General features: G+C 33.6%; 1 long non-coding RNA gene across 2 annotated transcripts; it reads right to left on the bottom strand.

The window, feature by feature from the left end:
* Window positions 1–659: 659 nt before the first annotated feature.
* LOC103876407 lies at window positions 660–20,298 on the bottom strand. Of its 2 annotated transcripts, XR_002516215.2 has the most exons (4): window positions 19,939–20,298; window positions 7,585–7,829; window positions 7,007–7,074; window positions 660–890 (listed from the first exon to the last, which is right to left on the bottom strand). It is a non-coding gene; the product is annotated as an uncharacterized LOC103876407 (long non-coding RNA). The 2 variants fall into 2 exon arrangements; XR_002516214.2 differs by having other exon boundaries at window positions 7,007–7,829.
* Window positions 20,299–20,678: the final 380 nt, after the last annotated feature.

The following is a 20,678-nucleotide window of genomic DNA, read 5'->3' as shown; positions in this document are numbered from 1 at the left end:
CGGGCATTTAACCTACCTGTGAATTTTATAACACTTTCTCCTTAAAAAGAAAAAGGGAAAACAAACTGCTGAAAGATGATCGCTAGTTTCTCAGCCACACATGGTAGTAGGCTTAAAGATTTTTATTTTCCTTGGAAACTACTACTACTTATAAAGCTCATCCATCATGTGTAATGAGAGCTGTCAGGAATATTTAGTGAGAAATAGCTGCTTGATATGCTAATAGCAGCCCCTTAGTGAATTCATTTTGTTCTGCTTCTTGACATTAATGGTTTTCATAATCTAATGAATGATGTGTGCAATAGGCCACAGGGAAAGATCATATAAAGTTAAAGTAGGGAAAATCTTTGTCAGTATTTGCATTCATTTACTAGAATGCATTTTATATATATCCATGTTTACCTTGACTTTTATTGATCTCCGTTTGAAGGTATCGTTTGGCATTAGGGATTCTAGTTTACTTACAGTTTGCCTTTCCTAATGTTGCAGTTGCTGTGGTGTCTCACTTGTTCTAGTTAGTAAAGGTGCTAGTGAGAAGTCGTTTCTTACATCCTCAGAAGTAGGTGAGAATTTTGAGTCCTTAAGATGCTACCAATTTATAAGGAAAAAAATAGTTGGGGCCATGTAAGATCTGGCGGAATCACTTATAATTTGATTGGTTAAATCAGTAGTAGTATTCTGAGCCCTTTATTTTCTAGAGCTGTGTGTATGATTAATTTATATAAACTTCCTTTACAGCATGGCTTTAAGAGTAGGATAGACATACATTTGTCAGGAACAGTTGAGTGCCATCTGAGAGTGGAGACGTAAACGACCTCTCAAGTTCTCTTCCAGTCTTGTGATTTTATGAATCTATGGTAATCAAAATGGAGTCATCCCAGAGCAAGACTCTGTCTCAAAAAAAAAAAAAAAACAAAACAAAAAGGAGTCACCCAAATAGTAATTATGAAAGGGCACTGAGAGTGCTTACAAGATTATGGATACAAACAAATCTTAAATCAAGGGAGTCCCTAACATTTCTCAGCAGGTTCCAATTTCATTTTTAGAACATGGTATTTAAAAGAAATATTATAATTCATTTGACTGTAAGTATTAAAACAAATACATTTTAAACCCTAATGACAGCAAATTCTTTTCCCATTTAATTATCTTGGCACTCTTTTTGAAAATAAATATAAAGACTTAATTCTGGATTCTCAGTTCTCTCCCACTGGTCTATGTTCATCCTTATTCCAGTACCACAGAATCTTGGGTACTGTAGCTTGGTAGTTCATTTTGAAATTAGGAAATGTGTCGGTCAAATTTGTTCTTCTCTTTCAAGATTGAATCGGCTATTATGGGTCTCTTGAATTTCCACATAAATGTTCATATAAGCTTGTCAATTTCTGCAAAAATGCCAGCTTCTATTTTCATATGGAGTGCATTGAATCTGTGCTATTGATATCTTAATAATATTTTTGGCCAGGCACGGTGGCTCATACCTGTAATCCCAGCACTTTGGGAGGCCAAGGCGGGCAGATCACAAGGTCAGAAGATTGAGACCATCCTGGCCAACATGGTGAAACCCCATCTCTACTAAAAATACAAAAAAAAAAAAAAGAAAAGAAAAAAAATTAGCTGGGCATGGTGGTGCTTGCCTGTAATCCCAGCTACTTTGGAGGCTGAGGCAGGAGAATTGCTTGAACTAAGGAGTCAAAGGTTGTAGTGAGCTGAGATTGCGCCACTGCACTCCAGCCTGGCAACAGAGTGAGACTCCCTCTCAAAAAAAAAACAATTCTTTCAATTGATAAACGTGGGATGACTTTTCATTTTTTAAGGTTTGCTTTAATTTTTTCAATATTTGTCTTTTATGGTATACATGTTTCATACCCTTTTTGTTGTTTGTTCCTAACTGCTTTATTACTTACATACTATTGTAAATAAAATATTTTTCTTAATTGAATTTTTGGATTTTTTATTGTTGGCGTGTAAAAATACAGCTGATTTTTGTTTATTGCTCCTATATCCTATAACCTTGTGGTACTCATTTAATAATTCTGATGTGTGTGTGTGTGTTTGTGCATGTTGGAGTTCGTTAGAATTTTCTATAAAAGATGATTTGTAGAGATAGTTTTTTTTCTTTTCTAATTTATATGCTCTTATTTATTAATTTTAGAAAATATAAGTATCACCAAAACTTCTGTGAGGCATAATGCATTTAACTACCAGCATTTAATGACATTGATTTTTTTAATCACTTCTTTCTTTATAAGTTACAGTAAGGGTAGAGCTATGCAAATTTCCAAATTACATGATGAAAAGAGTCAGTGAAAGAAGAAATGAGAACACAGGTGACCTTGCTAGCTTAGCTTTCTTCTTTCCCTGGAACGAATCCAGTTCCTCGATTACTTGGTCTCAGTTTCTGTGTTTAGAGAACTTGAGAGGTATGGCAGAGCTCAGTGCGCCATCATCATTTACGAAAGGTTCATAAGAGAGGGAATTTATGAGTAGGTTTGATTACTAATTTGTAGACCTTATCCATTTTGTCAACAGATTTAATTGGTGTTTCCATTTTCAATAAGAAATGCCAACTCATGTATGACAATTCAATCCATTTTTCAAATCATAATTCTTAGTCATTGCATCAACTCTATAAAATATAAATCTATCACATCTACTACAGTCACTTCATCCATTAATTATGTAATTCAATTGAGAAAGTAATTAAGTTTGCCTGACATGACTTACTTTTTCACAAATGCATCAGGCTCATTACTCATGTTTCCATTATATTTCACTCATTTGTAGTTATTTTGGTTAGTGCTTTATGAATGATGCCACATGAGAATGAAACTTGGCTTTTAGATTAGGAATTCCCAGATAAAGTTAGCAACAAGATTCTTTTGCTTATTGTTATTTTCTTAATTAACTTTTTTCAAAGAAATACTGTATCAATTATAAAAATTACATTAACTGATTTTCCTTAAAAACAGACTGGAAATTATTTAAAACTTATTGTTACATAAATATAACTTTCTGTCTATATGCATATCCATATTTATCAGTATACCTACATTAACAAATTGTTAAATGAAAAACACATCTCAGATTTGTCAGATTATGTTTCTTGCATATATTGTTTAATCCTCCTTATTCTGATATGGCAAAACAAAATCAAGTAAGGATAGTGAGTTATTGAGTAACTGTTATATGCCAAGAATTGTGTCACCTACAAAGGTATGTAGTATTTAATTTTTGCCTTTGGGAAGTTTAAATTATCAATTTAATCTTTAAAAACACTTAACATATTGTATTTCTTTATTTTACTGAATGAGATATATTATAATGTCTTGATAGTAAATGTTTATTTTGTATTATAGTAAAGTCCTAATTGAAATCAATTTTACCATTCCAAATGTATGATTTTATTTCATTCTTAAACTTTTTATTATGAACTATTTCAAGCATATACAAAAATAGAGCTTCCACGTGCCTATCACCCAGCTTCAAAAATTAGCATCTGATGGCCAGTGTTTTCTCATCTATACTTTCACTCATTTCCCTTCCTTTCATGTTACTAAAAAACTTTCTAAATCTCATGTTAATTCCTTAATAAGTATTTTAATATTTCTCAAAAATAATCAAGACACTATTTTAAGACTTAAATTATAATTTCTAATATTATTAAATATCTAGTCAATTATCACATTTTCAGTTGTCTCATGAATGCCATATTTTTTTATTGTTTGCCTAAGTATTCAAGTAAAGTTCATATGTTTGATTGGTTTGTATGTTGTTTGTATCTCTTTATCTATAGACTTCCACCCTATCTCTTTTTTTTTCTTGCAATGTATTCATTGAAATAACTAAGACATGTGATTAACAATGTTTCCTACAGTTTAAATTGTAGTGATTGTTCTCTGAATTGATTGATATGATTAATATGTTTAACATATGATCAATACGTTCCATTGTCTATATTCACTATATATTAGTAGTTGAAACTAGTTGACTGGAAAGATCAGGAAGAATTTCTTTTTCTTGGGAAAGTATACTTCATAGGTGGTGGTGTGGTCTTCCCTTAGGAAGTACAAATATTAATATTTACATATTCACACAGGTTTCTTTTCATAATGGGAGTAACTGTTGATTTTCATTGTCTGGCTATCTTGATCATTAATTTGTTAAATATTGTTCTAGGTATATATTGTAATATATATATCACTCTATATGAACTTACACATGCATGTATGTGTGTATGTGTATAAATATTGCAACATACAATAAGTAGTGTGCCATATATGTGTGTGTGTGTGTATATATATATATTACAATGCATATTAGGTTGTGTGCCATGACTTTTGGCACATAAAGTAGCATTAACAATTTCTAAATTTCTAAAATAATAGGCTAGGGAGGAATTCTTAACATTGAAATTAAACATTTATTATAGCAGGTTGCTAATATTTAAAGTTCAGTAGCTCTCTAGTGATACTCATGAGAGATGTAGCTAGCCCTAAATTATTGCTTTGTAATACATATGGAAATAAATTTTTTAAGTATCTTTCACTTCTTACTTGATAATAAGGAACATTATAAATGCTTTTATATCATCAATAGCTAAGATAAAATCAGCTAGATGTTCTGTTTTATAGATCATTTTGTGGTAATCAGATGCATATTTAGTAGTCCTTTTAATGACTTGTCTGCTAAATAAGCAAAGAAGCTGAATTATTTTTCCTTCACAGTTACGAAAAATACATAGCATGTTGCCATATTAAAATAGATATCCATGTCAGGTTATGCCCCTACCTTTATATTGACAGCAAAATATATAGAAAAGACAAACAGGTAGAATTAAACAGGGCCTTGGTTTTAGAGAGCCAAACTGTGACTTCCTGGGAAAGGAGTTATGTATTTCACATATATCCTCTCTATATGACCATTGCAGGTCTGTCTAGCTCTGAACACTAAGAAAAACAACATTTTCCAAAGGAGAAACCATAAATAAAGCAGCAGCAGATAGCAATCACACATAGAACTAGTCTGGACTTGAACAACTTGTGATACATCTGAGTGAAAAAAATATCTACTTAGCACAAAAGAAGTGTCATGTATGGTTTCAGAAAACAAACAAAAAACAAAGCTAACAGCATGGGCTATGCGCTGGTTATTGCAGTCACAGCATTCTAGTATGGTTTCCTAAACTAATTTGTTGTTACCTGATGAAAAAGAACAAGACAAAAAAAGAATCTCCAGCATGTCACCTTTCATTAAAGTTGTGTTTGTCTGCGATTTTGTTATTTGCAATTGCTCATCTGTTAAATTAGAAGTTTTAATTCTTCACAGTTTGTCACCTTTTAAATTCTGCTCTGTTGACATGCACTTTTTAATAAATCCAAAGAAAGCTGAAAATGCAATTTGAAGGTAAATGAACAGTTATGCCAGTTGCTAAAAAAGAAGCCTTATGTGTCATATGTATTAAGTATGCTTTAAAACATGAACGAGCCTTAAAAAACCATAGAATTAGCCAATGTAATGGGTTGCTAATATTTTAAAGGTATTACTCCTATTTCCTCTCTTCCATTCTATGCCAGAGGACACTGATTATTTGAAGTAAATAAAAATAAGCAACAAAGAAATCTTAATACATCAAAGGACTGCAAAATACAATAGAAAATAACAGATATATAAGAAATAAAAAATATAAAGTGAGATAATATATAATGAGTAAAGTAACAAAAGAAGAAAGAGAGTTTACTTGAGGGAGTTTACAAAATTGCAACATTACAAATTCCCAAGACACACGAAAAATATTCAACATCTCTAAATATAAAAGAAATGCAAATTAAAGCCAAATGGCTAAACTTATTTTGTATGAAAATAATTTTAAAAGTTAAGGGTCAGTGTTGCCAAGAGCACAGAAAAATGAGCTCTCCTTCAGTACTGTTGATGAAAATCTGGATTGCTGCAACTTGCAACTTTTTTTTTTTTTTTTTTTTTTTTTTGCAGTTTGTCAATACTTAAGATTATATCCCTGGAGAAATGCAATGATACATATGCATATCACATTATTTGAAATCTCAAAATTGTGTCTGTGCAGAGGAATGGTCAAATAAATTGTGATACATCTCTACCATAAATATTATGTAAACTTTTTTCTTTGGAAAATAAGTTCAGTGTGTGCATATTGCCTAGAGAAATTGCCATGATCAAGTAAGTGTAAAAGCAAGTTGCAGACACACATGCAGAGCCATTTCCATTGCTGTGAAGGAAAAAAGTTACCTGCACTTATATATAATTATCTACATGTTTAATGTGTATGTATATGTTAAGTACATATATGCTTTGTTTTTTTCCTACTTAATATATAGGCTAAAACTATGTCTTGTATTTTGATTTAACTCTTTAAGGAAATATTTTAGGTAGTCATAATTTATGGAAAAGAAGAAAGTTTAGTGGGTAATAGAGAAGTAAAGACATAGAAAGTTAGTGGCATATATATTGAATAATTAGGCTGGGCACAGTGGCTCACACTTGTAGTCCCAGCAATCTGGGGGGCGGAGGTGAGAACTTTTCGCTTGAGCCCAAAATTCAAGATTAGCCTGGGCAACATAGGGAGATCCCATCTCTATAAAAAATTTAAAAATTAGCCAGGCATGGTGGTGTGCATCTGTTAATAGCAGGTAATTGGGAGACTGAGGGGGGAGGATTACTTGAGACCAGAAGATTGAGGCTGTAGTGAGCCATGACTGCACCAATGCACTCCAGCCTGTGTGACAGAGTGAGAGCATATCTCAAAAAAAAAAAAAAAAAAAAAAAGAAGAAGAAGAAGAAAAATGTGAGGATCTTTCTCTCTTTCAAGTATGTAAGTCAAATATAAAACAACAAAAAGGGCAGCTTATTTGCCTTGTTTTTAAAAAATAATGTTTATTTTTGCAAAATCTTTGTGACAACTACTATGAATATAAAGTCCCAAGCACATTTTATAGAAGAAAAAAGAGTATCAATAAATACTCATTATTACCATGCATATTGCTTGGACTATCTCCCTGATGCAGCTGCTCCTGACACCCAGCACCAGCTGAGATTAACCTGGAATTTTCAGAAACACATATCAGAGCAGGAACTGATTTGAGATTTAATTAGTAGAAAAAGAAGTATAATTTGTGTTTAGGTTTTAGCACAGAGCAAGATGACCGTAAGTGTTGTATGTGAGAGAGTTAGGGACAGAGAGAGTTCAGTGCGTTAAATTATCTCAGAGAGATGTTATTTTAACTCCTTTGTGCATGCTCTTTTCCCATCTCATTGGCATTTTGGTGCGAACAACAGGCCATGTATGGCTCCTCACCTGACATTGCCAAGTAATATACTAAACCTATGGGATAGACAATAAAGATTTTGGCTTGTTTTAACCCAGAAGATTATTTGGAAAGCTCTCTAACAGACACTTTTGTGGAGGCTGAGAGAAATGGGGGCTTCCCTGTTGCAAATTAGTCAGCCATTAAGGTTCTATTATGAGGATACATGTTTTCTTTAAGGAAAGAGTTACTAATTCTGGGGTTCTGTTAGACCATATATCTTGACATTTGGTATGAGCCTTACCTTTCTGCTGCTCCTCTTCTCTCTTTCCATGTAGGTGACAAGCACAGGTGTAGAAGGTTCTTTTGGGCCTTCCTCCATGGGTTTTAGTTTTTCGCCCAAGATCACGATCAATACCATAAAGGATACTCTTTTAAGGACCCAAGCCTGGGGGACTCTTTCCTTCTCAGCCACAAATCTAACCCCGTGCCTGTGGGGCTCTTCCTTGGCCAGTGCTTTTAACCCTGAGAGGGGCATTTGTCTTCTTCCTTCAACATAGGTCAAATACCCCATTTTCATTATCTTTTCATTGTTACACTATAACATGCATATTTGAAATACATTGAATGTGTTAATTAATAATGTTTCTGGTTTTCTGATGACTCCTAATTTCACACAATAAAGTAATAAGGTACAACGAGGAAGGGCAAAACTGGGACACAAGTAAGGCACAAATTGCAGGATTGGATTTTGCAACTCGTGTTAGCAAATTTCCAGGTAATAGGGCTAGTTGTAAAGCCAAGCATTGAACTCCTTGTTAAAAACGTTTAAATGCATGCATTTTGCATTTAACATTTGATTTTTCATTCATGTTGGGTGCATGTTGAACCTAGGATAAATGGAAAATAAAACTAGGCTATTTCAGTTTGCTTTATTCTGCTTCAAACTATCTTTATGTGTTAGTAATTCTTTCCAGCAGGTCAAGGACCCAACCAATACATGACATTGAGTGATATTCCAGTACTATAATCATTTGGATGGAAAAGAATGTAGAAGATGTGGAGAAAATAAAGATGTTTGTCTTTGAATCTGTCTTTCTTTCTACACTTGATTTTGGCTTCTTGTTGTTACTTTTTTTTTGTATTTCTTACAAATAAGCTTACTATAACCCATTTATTGCCTTTTTAAAAAAAGATGAGGCGAGAGCAAAGTGAATTATAACCAATATTTCCTTTTATAGAAAGGGCCTCCTACCCTGCACCACTCAAATTGGAAAAAGGTGACTTGAAGAACAATAGCTCTGAACCTGAAGGTTTTCAAAGCCTTGACGCAGAATGAAGGACTTGGGAGAAAGAAAAAATTGGACCCTGAAAACCTGTCCTGCTTTTGTTCAAACAATCAGGGAGAAAGATACCAACCTTTCATGTTCTCAGCAGTATCTTTTCAACAAATAGAGACTGCTAGACTTCTGATTTTTTTAAAGTTGTTGATTTTTTTTTTTACCTCTATGAAAGATGTAAGGAGAGTAAAGTATAAGTAAGAGAAAAATCTTGAAGATAATAAGGATATCGCAGTCAGTAATGTCATCAAGGCTCTGATACCAAGGCTCTTTAAGAGCGGATTCACTGTTTCAGTAAAACAGTAAGCAAAAGTACTGTGATCTGAACTTCCTGAGTAAACATACAATACAATTTGAAGATGTATTTGAACAATTTTTAGCAAAATGAATTTTACATTGATATTAATATGTACATAGAATTTTGAATAGAAATACTACATTTTTGCTGTCAATTATTTTGCTTACAAAAAGCTATAATGGACAGTTTAAGTGTCTATAAATTGATACACCTGAAATTAGTTGCTTTTTCTTTTCCTTTCTCTTTTTTATTTGTCAGTTCAAGTACTAAATAAGAAAAAACAAATCTGCTCTGTTTGCTTTACTATCTGAGGATATGAGAAGGTTGGTAAACTCAGTCCAAGCTCAAATAATTTCCAATACAATTGCATTTTTGAGGTCTATAGTCATTCTAGTGGAAAAGTGGTTGCAGTAGGCTGAATATTTATAGGCTACAAGACTGTTAAGAACTACTAATTCTTATGTTTGTTTTTCTGACTAAATATATTCTATACATGCTGTTTTACAATTATTTATCATTTGATTTCCCTATATATGTAGAGAATACTGGGTTAAAGATTTCAATGGGTAAATGTCTATAAGCAAATAGCTTCTCTGAAGAAGCTGTTCTGTCATCGATAAAATGGAGGGGCATAACATTTTTCTATAAAAATAAAGTAAGGCTGGGAGCGGTGGCTCATGCCTATAATCACAGCACTTTGGGAGGCTGAGGCGGTTGGATCACCTGAGGTCAGGAGTTCATGACCAGCCTGGCCAACATGGCGAAACCCCATCTCTACTAAAAATACAAAAATCAGTTGGACCTGGTGGTGGGCATCTGTAATCCCATCTACACAGGAGGCTGAGGCAAGATAATCACTTGAACCCAGGAGGCAGAGATTGCAGTGAGCCAAAATCACGCCATTGCACTCCAGCCTGGGCGACAAGAGCAAGACCCCGTCTTAAAATAAATAAATAATAAATAAAAATAAAATAATACATGAAAATCTTTTAATATGAAGCATAAACATGAAACATTTTAAAGGCAGATAAAAGACCCAAAAATATATGTATTTCATTCAAAAGGATCATCTATGTTAAGATCAAGATATATATATATATGTGTGTGTGTGTGCACGCATGTCTGTATAAATGTGTGCATATGTACACACATCTATGTGTCACTTTACTCATCTGTATATCTCCATGTGTTTTAAGGAAAAGTTATATGTGTTGGGTATGTATATGTGATTGTAATTCACTTTGAGCTTAGTTTTTTTTTTTTTTTTTAATTTTCATTAAACTTTAAGTTCTGGGGTACATGTGCAGAACGTGCGGTTTTGTTACATAGGTATGCACATGCCATGGTGGTTTGCTGCACCCATCAACCTGTCACCTACATTAGGTATTTCTCCTAATGTTATCCCTCCCCTAATCCTCCACCCCCTGACAGGCCCCAGTGTGCGATGTTCCCCTCCCTATGTCCATGTTCTCTTATTGTTCAACTCCCACTTATGAGTGAGAACATGCAGTGTTTGGTTTTCTGTTCTTGTGATAGTTTGCTGAGAATGATGGTTTCCAGCTTCATCCATGTACTGCAAAGGATGTGAACCTGTCCTTTTTTATAGCTGCATAGTATTCCATGGTGTATATGTGCTGCATTTTCTTTATCCAATCTATTAATGATGGACATTTAGGTTGGTTTTAAGTCTTAAGTGCCTCAATAAACATACATGTGCATGTGTCTTTATAGGAGAATAATTTATAATCCTTTGGGTGTATACCCAGTAATGGGATTGCTGGGTCAAATGGTATTTCTAGTTCTAGATCCTTGAGGAATCACTACACTGTCTTCTACAATGGTTGAAGTAATTTACACACCCACCAACAATGTAAAACTGTTCCCATTTCTCCACATTCTCTCCAGCATCTATTGTTTCCTGACTTTTTAATGATTGCCATTCTAACTGGCATGAGATGGTATCTCATTGTGGTTTTGATTTGCATTTATCTAATGAACAGTGATGATGAGCACTTTTTCGTATGTCCGTTGGCTGCATAAATGTCTTCTTTTAAGAAGTGTCTGTTCATATCCTTTGCCCACTTTTTGATGGGGTTGTTTTTTTCTTGTAAATTTGTTTAAATTCTGTGTAGATTCTGGATATTAGCTCATTGTCAGATGGGTAGATTGCAAAAATTTTCTCCCATTCTGTAGGCTGCCTGTTCACTCTGATGACAGTTTCTTTTGCTGTGCAGAGCTCTTTAGTTTGATTAGATCCCATTTGTCAATTTTGACTTTTGTTGCCATTGCTTTTGGTGTTTTAGACATGAAGTCTTTGCCCATGGCTACGTCCTTAATGGTATTGCCCAGGTTTTCTTCTAGGATTTTTAGGTTATGGGTCTACTGTTTAAGTCTTTGATCTATCTTGATTTGATTTTTGTGTAAGGTGTGAGTTTCAGTTTTCTGCATATGGCTAGCCAGTTTTCCCAATGATATTTATTAAATAGGGAATAATTTCCCCATTGCTTGTTTGTGTCAGGTTTGTCAAAGATCAGATGGTTGTAGATGTGTGGTGTTATTTCTGAGGCCTCTGTTCCGTTCCATTGGTGTATATATCTGTTTTGGTACCACTACCATGCTGTTTTGGTTACTGTAACCTTGTAGTATAGTTTGAAGTCAGTTAGTGTGATGCCTCCAACTTTGTTCTTCTTCCCCAGGATTGTCTTGGCTGTGCAGGCTCTGTTTTGGTTCTATATGAACTTTAAAGTAGTTTTTTTGCAATTCTGTGAAGAAAGTCAGTGGTAGCTTTATGGGGATATAATTGAATCTATAAATTACTTTGGGCAGTATGGCCATTTTCACAATATTGATTCTTCCTATCCATGAGCATGGAATGTTTTTCCATTTGCTTGTGTCCTCTCTTATTTCCTTGAGCAGTGGTTTGTAGTTTTCCTTGAAGAGGTCCATCTAATGCCTTGTAAGTTTAATTCCTAGGTATTTTATTCTCTTAGTAGCAGTTGTGAATGGGAATTCACTCATAATTTGGCTCTCTGTTTGTGTATGATTGGTGAATAGGAATGTTTGTGATTTTTGTGCATTGATTTTGTATCCTGAGACTTTGCTGAAGTTGCTTATCAGCTTAAGGAAATTTGGGGCTAAGATGATGGGGTTTCTAAATATACAATCATGTCATCTGCAAACAGAGACAATTTGACTTCCTCTCTTCCTATTCGAATACCCTTTATTTCTTTCTCTTGCCTGACTGCCCTGGCCAGAACTTCCAATACTATGTTGAATGTGAGTGGTGAGAGAGGGCATCCTTGTCTTGTGCCAGTTTTCAAGGGAATGCTTCCAGATTTTGCCCATTCAGTATGATATTGGCTGTGAGTTTGTCATAAATAGCTCTTATTATTTTGAGGTACATTCCATTAATACCTAGTTAATTGAGAGTTTTTTAAATGGAGAGTTGTTGAATATTGTCAAAGGCCTTTTCTGCATCTATTGAGATAATCATTTGGTTTTGGTCATTGGTTCTGCTTATGTGTTGGATTACATTTATTGATTTGCATATGTTGAACCAGCCTTGCATCCCATAGATGAAGCTGACTTGATTGTGGTGGATAAGCTCTTTGATGTGCCGTTGTTTTCAGTTTGCCAGTATTTTATTGAGGATTTTCATGTCAATGTTCATCAGGGATATTGGCCTGAAATTTTCTTTTTTTGTTGTTGTTTCTTTGACAGGTTTTGGTATCAAGATGATGCTGGCCTCAAAAAATTTTCTTTTTTTGTTGTTGTTTCTTTGACAGGTTTTGGTATCAAGATGATGCTGGCCCTCATAAAGAGAGTTAGAAAAATGAGTTCCCTCTTTTTCTGTTGTTTGGAATCATTTCAGAAGGAATGGTACCAGATCCTCTTTGTACCTCTGGTAGAATTTGGCTGTGAATCAGTCTGGTTCTGGACTTTTTTTGGTTGGTAGGCTATTAATTACTGCCTCAGTTTCAGAACTTGTTATTGGTTTATTCAGGGATTCAACTTCTTTCTGATTTAGACTTGGGAGGGTGTATGTGTCCACTAATTTATCCATTTATTCTAGATTTTCTAGTTTATTTGCATAGAGGTGCTTATAGTATTCTCTGATGGTAGTTTGTATTTCTGTGGGATCAGTGGTGATATCCCCTATATCATTTTTTATTGTGTCTATTTGAGTCTTCTTTCTTTTCTTCTTTATTAGTCTGGCTAGGGGTCTGTTTATTTTGTTGATCTCTTCAAAAAACCAGCTCCTGGATTCCTTAATTTTTTGAAGGGATTTTTGTGTCTCTATCTCCTTCAGGTCTGCCCTGATCTTCGTTATTTCTTGTCTTCTGCTAGATTTTGAACTTTTTTGCTGTTGCTTCTCCAGTTCTTTTAATTTTGCTTTTAGAATGTCAATTTTAGATCTTTCCTGCTTTCTCTTGTGAGCATAGAGCTATAAATTTCCCTCTACACACTGCTTTAAATGTTTCCCAGAGATTGTGGTACATTGTGACACAGATTGGCAAATTGTGCCAAGACCCATCAATGTGCTGTATTCAGGAGACTCATCTCAGATGCAAAGACACACATAGGCTCAAAATAAAGGCAAGAAGGAATATGTACCAAGCAAATGGGAAGCAAAACAAAAAGCAGGAGTTGCAATCTTAATCTCTGATAAAACAGACTTTAAACCAACAAGATCAAAAGAGACAAAGAAGGGCATTACATAATGGTAAAGGGATCAATTCAGCAAGAAGAGCTAACTATCCTAAATATATATGCATCCAATACAGAGCACCCAGATTCATAAAACAAGTTCTTAGAAACCTACAAAGAGACTTAGACTCCCTCACAACAATAGTGGGAGATGTTAATACCCCACCCAATATCAGACAGATCAACGAAACAGAAAATGTACAAGGATATTCGGGACTTGAGCTCGACTTTGGACCAAGTGGACCTAATAGACACCTACAGAACTCTCCACCCTAAATCAACAGAATATACATTCTTCTCAGCACCCTATCACACTTATTCTAAAATTGACCACATAATTGGAAGTAAAACACTCCTCAGCAAATGCAAAAGATCATAACAAATAGTCTCTCGGACCACAGTGCAATCTAACTAGAACTCAGGATTAGGAAACTCACTCAAAACAGCACAACTACATGGAAACTGAACAACCTGCTCCTAAATGACTACTGGATAAATAACAAAATGAAGGCAGAAATAAAGGTCTTCTTTGAAACCAATGAGAATGAGCTTAGTTGTATAGGGGAATGTGTATTTAAATGTTCATTTGCTTTTAGGAATGTGTGTCTCTGAAACTTTAAGTATATGTTGATGTTTACAGATGCTGTGGCCTAAACATATTGATGATGGATTTTATCAAGGTGTGGATTTGAGAGACATGGTAGAAAAGGTACTAAATATGGAGTCAGAATATCTAGTTCTAGTCAGAATAGCTAAGTCAAATACATGGAGGACTTTTAAAACTTTAATCACTTTTTTGCAAAGTAGTAAATATGTTTCCTACTATACAGAATTATTGCAAAGTTTGAGTGTGATATTAATGAAAGTGTTTTATAAGACCAAAGAGGGCCATAAAACCACTAACTTTATACTATTATAGCTATGTCCGGTTTTGGGAATGGTGAGTCAGGATTATAGGTGTCATAGATTAGTACTTAAAGCAAACTAATATATTCGGGGCGTAAGGTTGGGTATGAATGGTGATACTTTAAGGAGTAAGGATTATGGGCTCCTTCTTCTGGAATATGGAGTTTCCTCACAAATTACTTGTAATTCTTCTGCATGGATATTTGTTTCTTCTGTCTGATTTATGTATTCAACAATCTATTTATACCAGCATGAACTCCAGGATATTTTATTTGGGGTTATAATCTAATTTAACCTTTTTATTTTCTTGCTCCAGTTATTCCAGTTTTGGCCAGTGGGAGCTCTTTCAGTTAATTCCTCCTTCCCTTTGGCATACAGACATTATATTGTGTGTTTTTCTTTTTCTTTTTGAAGCACTTTCTTATTTTTTGGTAATGCAAGATTGGCCCAGGCTCATCTTGCATATTTCCTGCCGTAGTCCTAGAATCATCTATTTCTCCAAGGAGTCCTTGTGCCTTTTGTTGGAGAATGTATTAGAAACCAAAATCTGGGTGCTAGGTTTACTTTTTGCTACTTGGACATGTTTGTTCCCAGGCCCTCTTGGCTGACAGTAAGAAAATATATGTGTACCTATCTATCTATCTATACATGTGCATGCATATCTAAGTATAAATATGGCTATTTATAAATATTTCAGTATATAATCATTCTATATATAACCATAAATCTGTATTGAGCTAAACATGATACTCTTCAACTCTAATCCCTTACTGCATAAATTGTTCTAGCCTTCTCCCTAGCTTATTTGCAAACTCCAACTCCAACATGAGAAACCTCACACTCATCATCCACCTTTAGTTTACTTAGTAGTTTACTTAGTAGTTTACTTAGTTCACTGTACATGTATAAAGCATCAAAACTGTTGATTTCTGTTATTTTCTCCGCCACTAAATAAAGATGTTTGGATTTCTCATAATTTTTAGTATTTAATGCTCTTATAATTTTCTCACATCTTTTTGCTTTACCACATTATTTTGCTTCTCTGAAAAGCCCTCAAAATGTTCTTTCTTCTCATTGATGTGTAATTTCTCCAATTAATGTTTTAGTCTTATAGTATGTATATTAAACTGTTTCAATTCCTTTCTGAATATGTCCAGGTTACAAGGAGTAATTTATTTAATTAACATTAGTCAAAGAGAAGTTATTAAGAAAACTTTAAAAAATCAGATCTGATATGGTTTGGTTCTATGTCTCCACCCAAATCTCATGTAGAATTGTAATCCCATGGGGAAGGAGGTTGGAAGGTAATTGAATCATAAGGGTGAACTACACCCTTGCTATTCTCATGATAGTGAGTTATCAGGAGGTCTGCTTGTTTGAAACTGTGTGGCACTTCTCCCTTAGCTCTTTCTCTCTCTCTCCTGCTCTGCCATGGTAAAATGTACTTACTTCCCCTTTGCCTTCCGCCATGATTGTAAGTTTACTGAGGCCTCCCAGTCATGCTTCCTAAGTTTGTGGAATTGTGAGTCAATTAAACTTCTTTTCTTCATAAATTACCCAATCTCAGGTGTTTCTTTATAGCAGTATGAGAAAGGACTAATACAAGATCAATGATTAATTTTGAACTATTGGATGCTCTTAGGATTTAAATAGGTAAATTGTTATATTAAAGAAATAACATAATTCATCTTAAAATATACTTGAATTATTTTATGTCCCTTCATTATATAAGATTTTTTATTTTATTATATTTTTATTTTATATACTCTGGGTACAAACTTCTGTTTGCCAATAATAGAAAAATTAGCATCTTTGTCATCGAGAAGAGTAATAACCTCCATTATTGAATAATAGACTGTATAAAATGAACTACAATCTAATTTAATATTTTATTCCTATGGAAATGGGGAACACAAGGTAGCTTTTGGAATACCTGAAAAAATATCGTTACATAACTTTAGGGAAAACAGTAGAAATACAAAACATTTATTGCATAATCTATGCAAAATACTACAGAATCTATATTCTAGGTGTGATGAAGATGCTGTGCTATTGAAAAGAAAGCTGATAATGACAGTGAAATAACTGGACATTTCTCTAGAAATATATATTTATATGAGATGAGTATAGGTATTGCACATATTCATTTATTGATTCCCACCAAGGTTACATACCAAATTATTTCTGTGTATGAATTTCTATGTTCCTGTTTTTAAGGCATTTGTATGTAAATCACTGGTTCTCAAGACACTCAATATTTAGCAGCATCTCCTTATAATGTGATAGCCCTTAACACAAACAAAAAGGAATTGTCTAGCTCCAAATATCAATAATGCTGAGGTTGCAACTCTGATCTAAATAATGGTGTGCAATACTTATTTATACTGTTGGAGATAGTAATTATATGCAGATATACATTTAATTAGAGCAGTAGTTTCTGACACTAACAGAGTTAGACTGAACTTTGTAAGTTAAGGGCATTGTCCTCCACAAGGGCATTGTCCTCACTTCAGACACCAGTCACAAGCTCCACAGTCCCAATGCCACCTACACCTCTGGCCAATTGGCCACAAAACCTGATGTTTCCCTTACCCCCACCTCATAATTCACTAGAACAACTCACAGAAGATTATTAAAATTTTCTTACAGCCAAAGCATATATATTAGAACCACTCAAAGAAGAAACACGTAGGGTGAGGTCTGGGAGGTTTTTCGTACATGAAGTTTCCATGTCCTCCCCTGTGAAGTCAGTACACATTAATTTCCTGACATCTTGGTGTGATAACTGGTGTGATATTAGTGTGATAATATGCAGAATATTGCCAATGAGGGACGCTCACCTCACCTTCTATGTCCAAGGTTTTTATTGGGGTTTCATTACATAAGCATAATTTATTGAATCATTGGTTACATGATTGAACTCAACCTTCAGCACCCTCTGTTCTCAGAGGTAAGACTGGTATAAAGTGTCTTAAAACCCCAACACTCTAATTATAGGTTGGTCTTTCAGTCATGGCCAGCCCCTATACTGAATCATCTCTTTAGCATAAACTATCAGGGCTCACCATGAATAATAATAACACTCCTATCATGTGGGAAATTCCAAGGATTTAGAGGCCACTTCCCAAGAACCAAGGACAAAGGCCAAATTTTTTATTGCACAGTAATTGGCTTTCTAGGTAGATGTAGCTACCATGGTAAAATAACATTGTCATAACCTGGGTATTTATCAAATATTCTTTCTAACACTGAATTTTACAAATACAGACAGAAAACAGTCAATTAAATGCATTAAAAATCACATAAAAATCTAATAGGAAAAATAATCATAACTTCAATTTAGAGGAAAGAATGAGTGGAGAATGGAACCAAAAATACATTAATTTTAATATTAACTTGGAACTTTTTATATCAGGTTAAAATGAGGTTAAAAAATGAAGAAGCTTAAATGTAATTTGGATAACTTAGATTTGTTAGAAGAATATTTTTCTGATGGTAGGTACAGATTATTGAAATTAAAATTTGAGATAAATGATTTTGAAAGCCACATAAACATATTTTAGACTGCATATAAATGCAATAAAAGGACATTTTAAAAATATACAAAATGAAAGATGTAGAATGAACCAAGGAGTTAGTAAATTCTCTTTACCAAACATCAAGGTGTATAAAACTCAGGTATTAACAGTGAATATACACAGATTATGGAAAAGTACATTTGCTAAAGTACACAAAGATAAAGGAAAAACAGCATACCTAACTCCAGAGAGCTTATTTGGATTAACGTAAAATGGATGAGACAATTATCAAAATAATGTAAATAGAAGGTAGAATGAAAGGCAGCTTCAGAGAGATGCATGCAAAAATTGTGTGAGAGCAGAAAGCAGCAAGAGAATAAATTATAAATACACAGAACCTTAAATAACATACTTCTAATGCAGGCTTACTGAAAACTGCTAGGATAACAAATCAAACAACTTCCTAAGAAAAAGGCCATTAAGGCAAGAAGATGGTTCTGTCATATCTGGAAAACATCGTATCTTAAAGTGCCATACTCAGTTGCCCAAGATTTTGAGAAACAATAGTTTTCTCTCGTAGCTATGGTTACAAAATATGTGGGGGCTTTTGTTAAAGTTGAAAGAGGAAGATAAGCAAATAAATCCTTGGGCATAGTGCTGAAAGATATGAAAAGAAAAGTCGATCTTTTAAAGGAAGAAGAAAATCGGTAACATGATCAATGAAAAAAATAAAAATGTTTATTATTTTTGATTTTTAAAATTCTTATTAGTTTAACAGAGGGAAATAGTAATGTGTTTTAAAAATAAAATGTCTATACTTATTTTAAGAGTACATTAAATGACGCTTCCAGTATGATCCAGTTTGAATACTTCAAAAGTAAATGTCTCAAGCGTCTTTTCAACTGATACTAGGAGTTTAACCACCATGAGTTTTCTTCATAGCCATCAAATATTTCATGGCCTGTACACAGAGAAGTGTGAGGATTCTTTGAGAAAATATGATACACTACTCTTCACAAAAGAGTAATGTATTTTTCCAAAGAACTCTCAGTCATTGGTGTCATGATTCATGAAATTTTTTGATATATTGCACATCACTGACTTTTAGTTTGGTTCACAGGTATGATGCAAAAGAAAAACAGTCATAATTTGTTGCTTTATAGCTTATAGTGTAATTACAATTGAACTTACTTTTATATGGATTTCTTAAAGTATTAGTACAACATGGTAGTTAATAGATTAAAAGATGTTATGCAAATAGATCTACAAATCCTAGTTTGCATTTGCTATTTTATTAACATTTGATAAATATTATCTTAGCTCTGGTTCCCATAAGCCAAACACAGCCTGTAATGAACTGAGCACTACATTGAACCCTGCACTACCTTTACCCAGACACTCACTATCTGTACCATATCCTGGGACTGAGAGCATACCTCTCTCCAAATATATGAAAAAAAATTATCATTATTAAGTCTTTGCAGGATTACTCTCTGCTGCCATTTAAAAAATGCTATAGTTTGTACATTTGAATAAGTTCACCTACCATAAGGATATCTAAAGCAATTTGAAGCAATGGCTAAATATAAAAATATTACTGTGGAAAAATAATGTAGCAATCCATTAACACATATTAAGATAATTTCAGAGACGGTCTTTTGATAAACGACAAATTTTATCACGAGTGTGGAGAAGGTAACAAATGAAATAGGTAGCCCAGAGCTTCCTATGAGTAGTATTAAGTAGGGAATCAGAGAGTTGGGAAAGACTAAGGAAAATCTAATATTACTATTCCCTTATCTGATTATTGACTAGTCACATTAAACTCTATATAGCCCTATAGGAATACTAGAGTTAAAGAGGACCTTAGAAGTCATCCTAGCACAAACCTCACTTTCCAGATGAGTGCCTGTCAAAGGTAATTATTTAAAAGACGTTTGTTCAATGAACAAATAAATGAGGTAACAGAGGCTTCAAGAATCTAAGTGTAGCAGAATTTTATGGCTGGTTACTAAGCAAATCAGAATCCATATGTTCTGAACTTAATTTAGTATTTTTTCAATCACATCATTCTTTCTTGAATTCATAGTAAATTTCATAGTAATTGGTGGTGGACATACATCTGTTGAATTATTAACTGAAAATGTAGAACTACTATCTTTGAGATGAAGAAATTCAGCTTTGTTGTTTCCAGTATTTTATTATTATAACCAATAAACATAATTGCATATACTCATTTTGGCATAGTATTAAAAAATTATAGATAATCGTAATTTTTCTTACTATTCATCTACCATTTTGTAATATTCCCCAACAAACACATACCAAATTCAAAATTTAAGTAACATTATGTAAGAATAAAAAACTTTGATATTTATTGTTACATAACATGACCATTGTAATGATTTAGTAAAAAAGAGAGTGCTAAAAACATTACATGTAGGAATATCAATAATATATAATAATAAATAATTTACATTTATTTTGATCTTCATAATTTCTGAAGTCTTTCCTATACATCTTCACATTTAAATTAAAAGCTAATCAAAGTATAATTTTTCTCATAGAAGTTTTTTTTTTTATTTTATATATTTATTTATTTTTTGAAACAGTGTCTCACTCTGTTGCC

Source organism: Papio anubis, chromosome 10 (assembly GCF_008728515.1).
Source record: "Papio anubis isolate 15944 chromosome 10, Panubis1.0, whole genome shotgun sequence".
Classification (NCBI taxonomy): Eukaryota; Metazoa; Chordata; class Mammalia; order Primates; family Cercopithecidae; genus Papio; species Papio anubis.
This window is presented reverse-complemented; position numbering and strand designations above follow the sequence as displayed.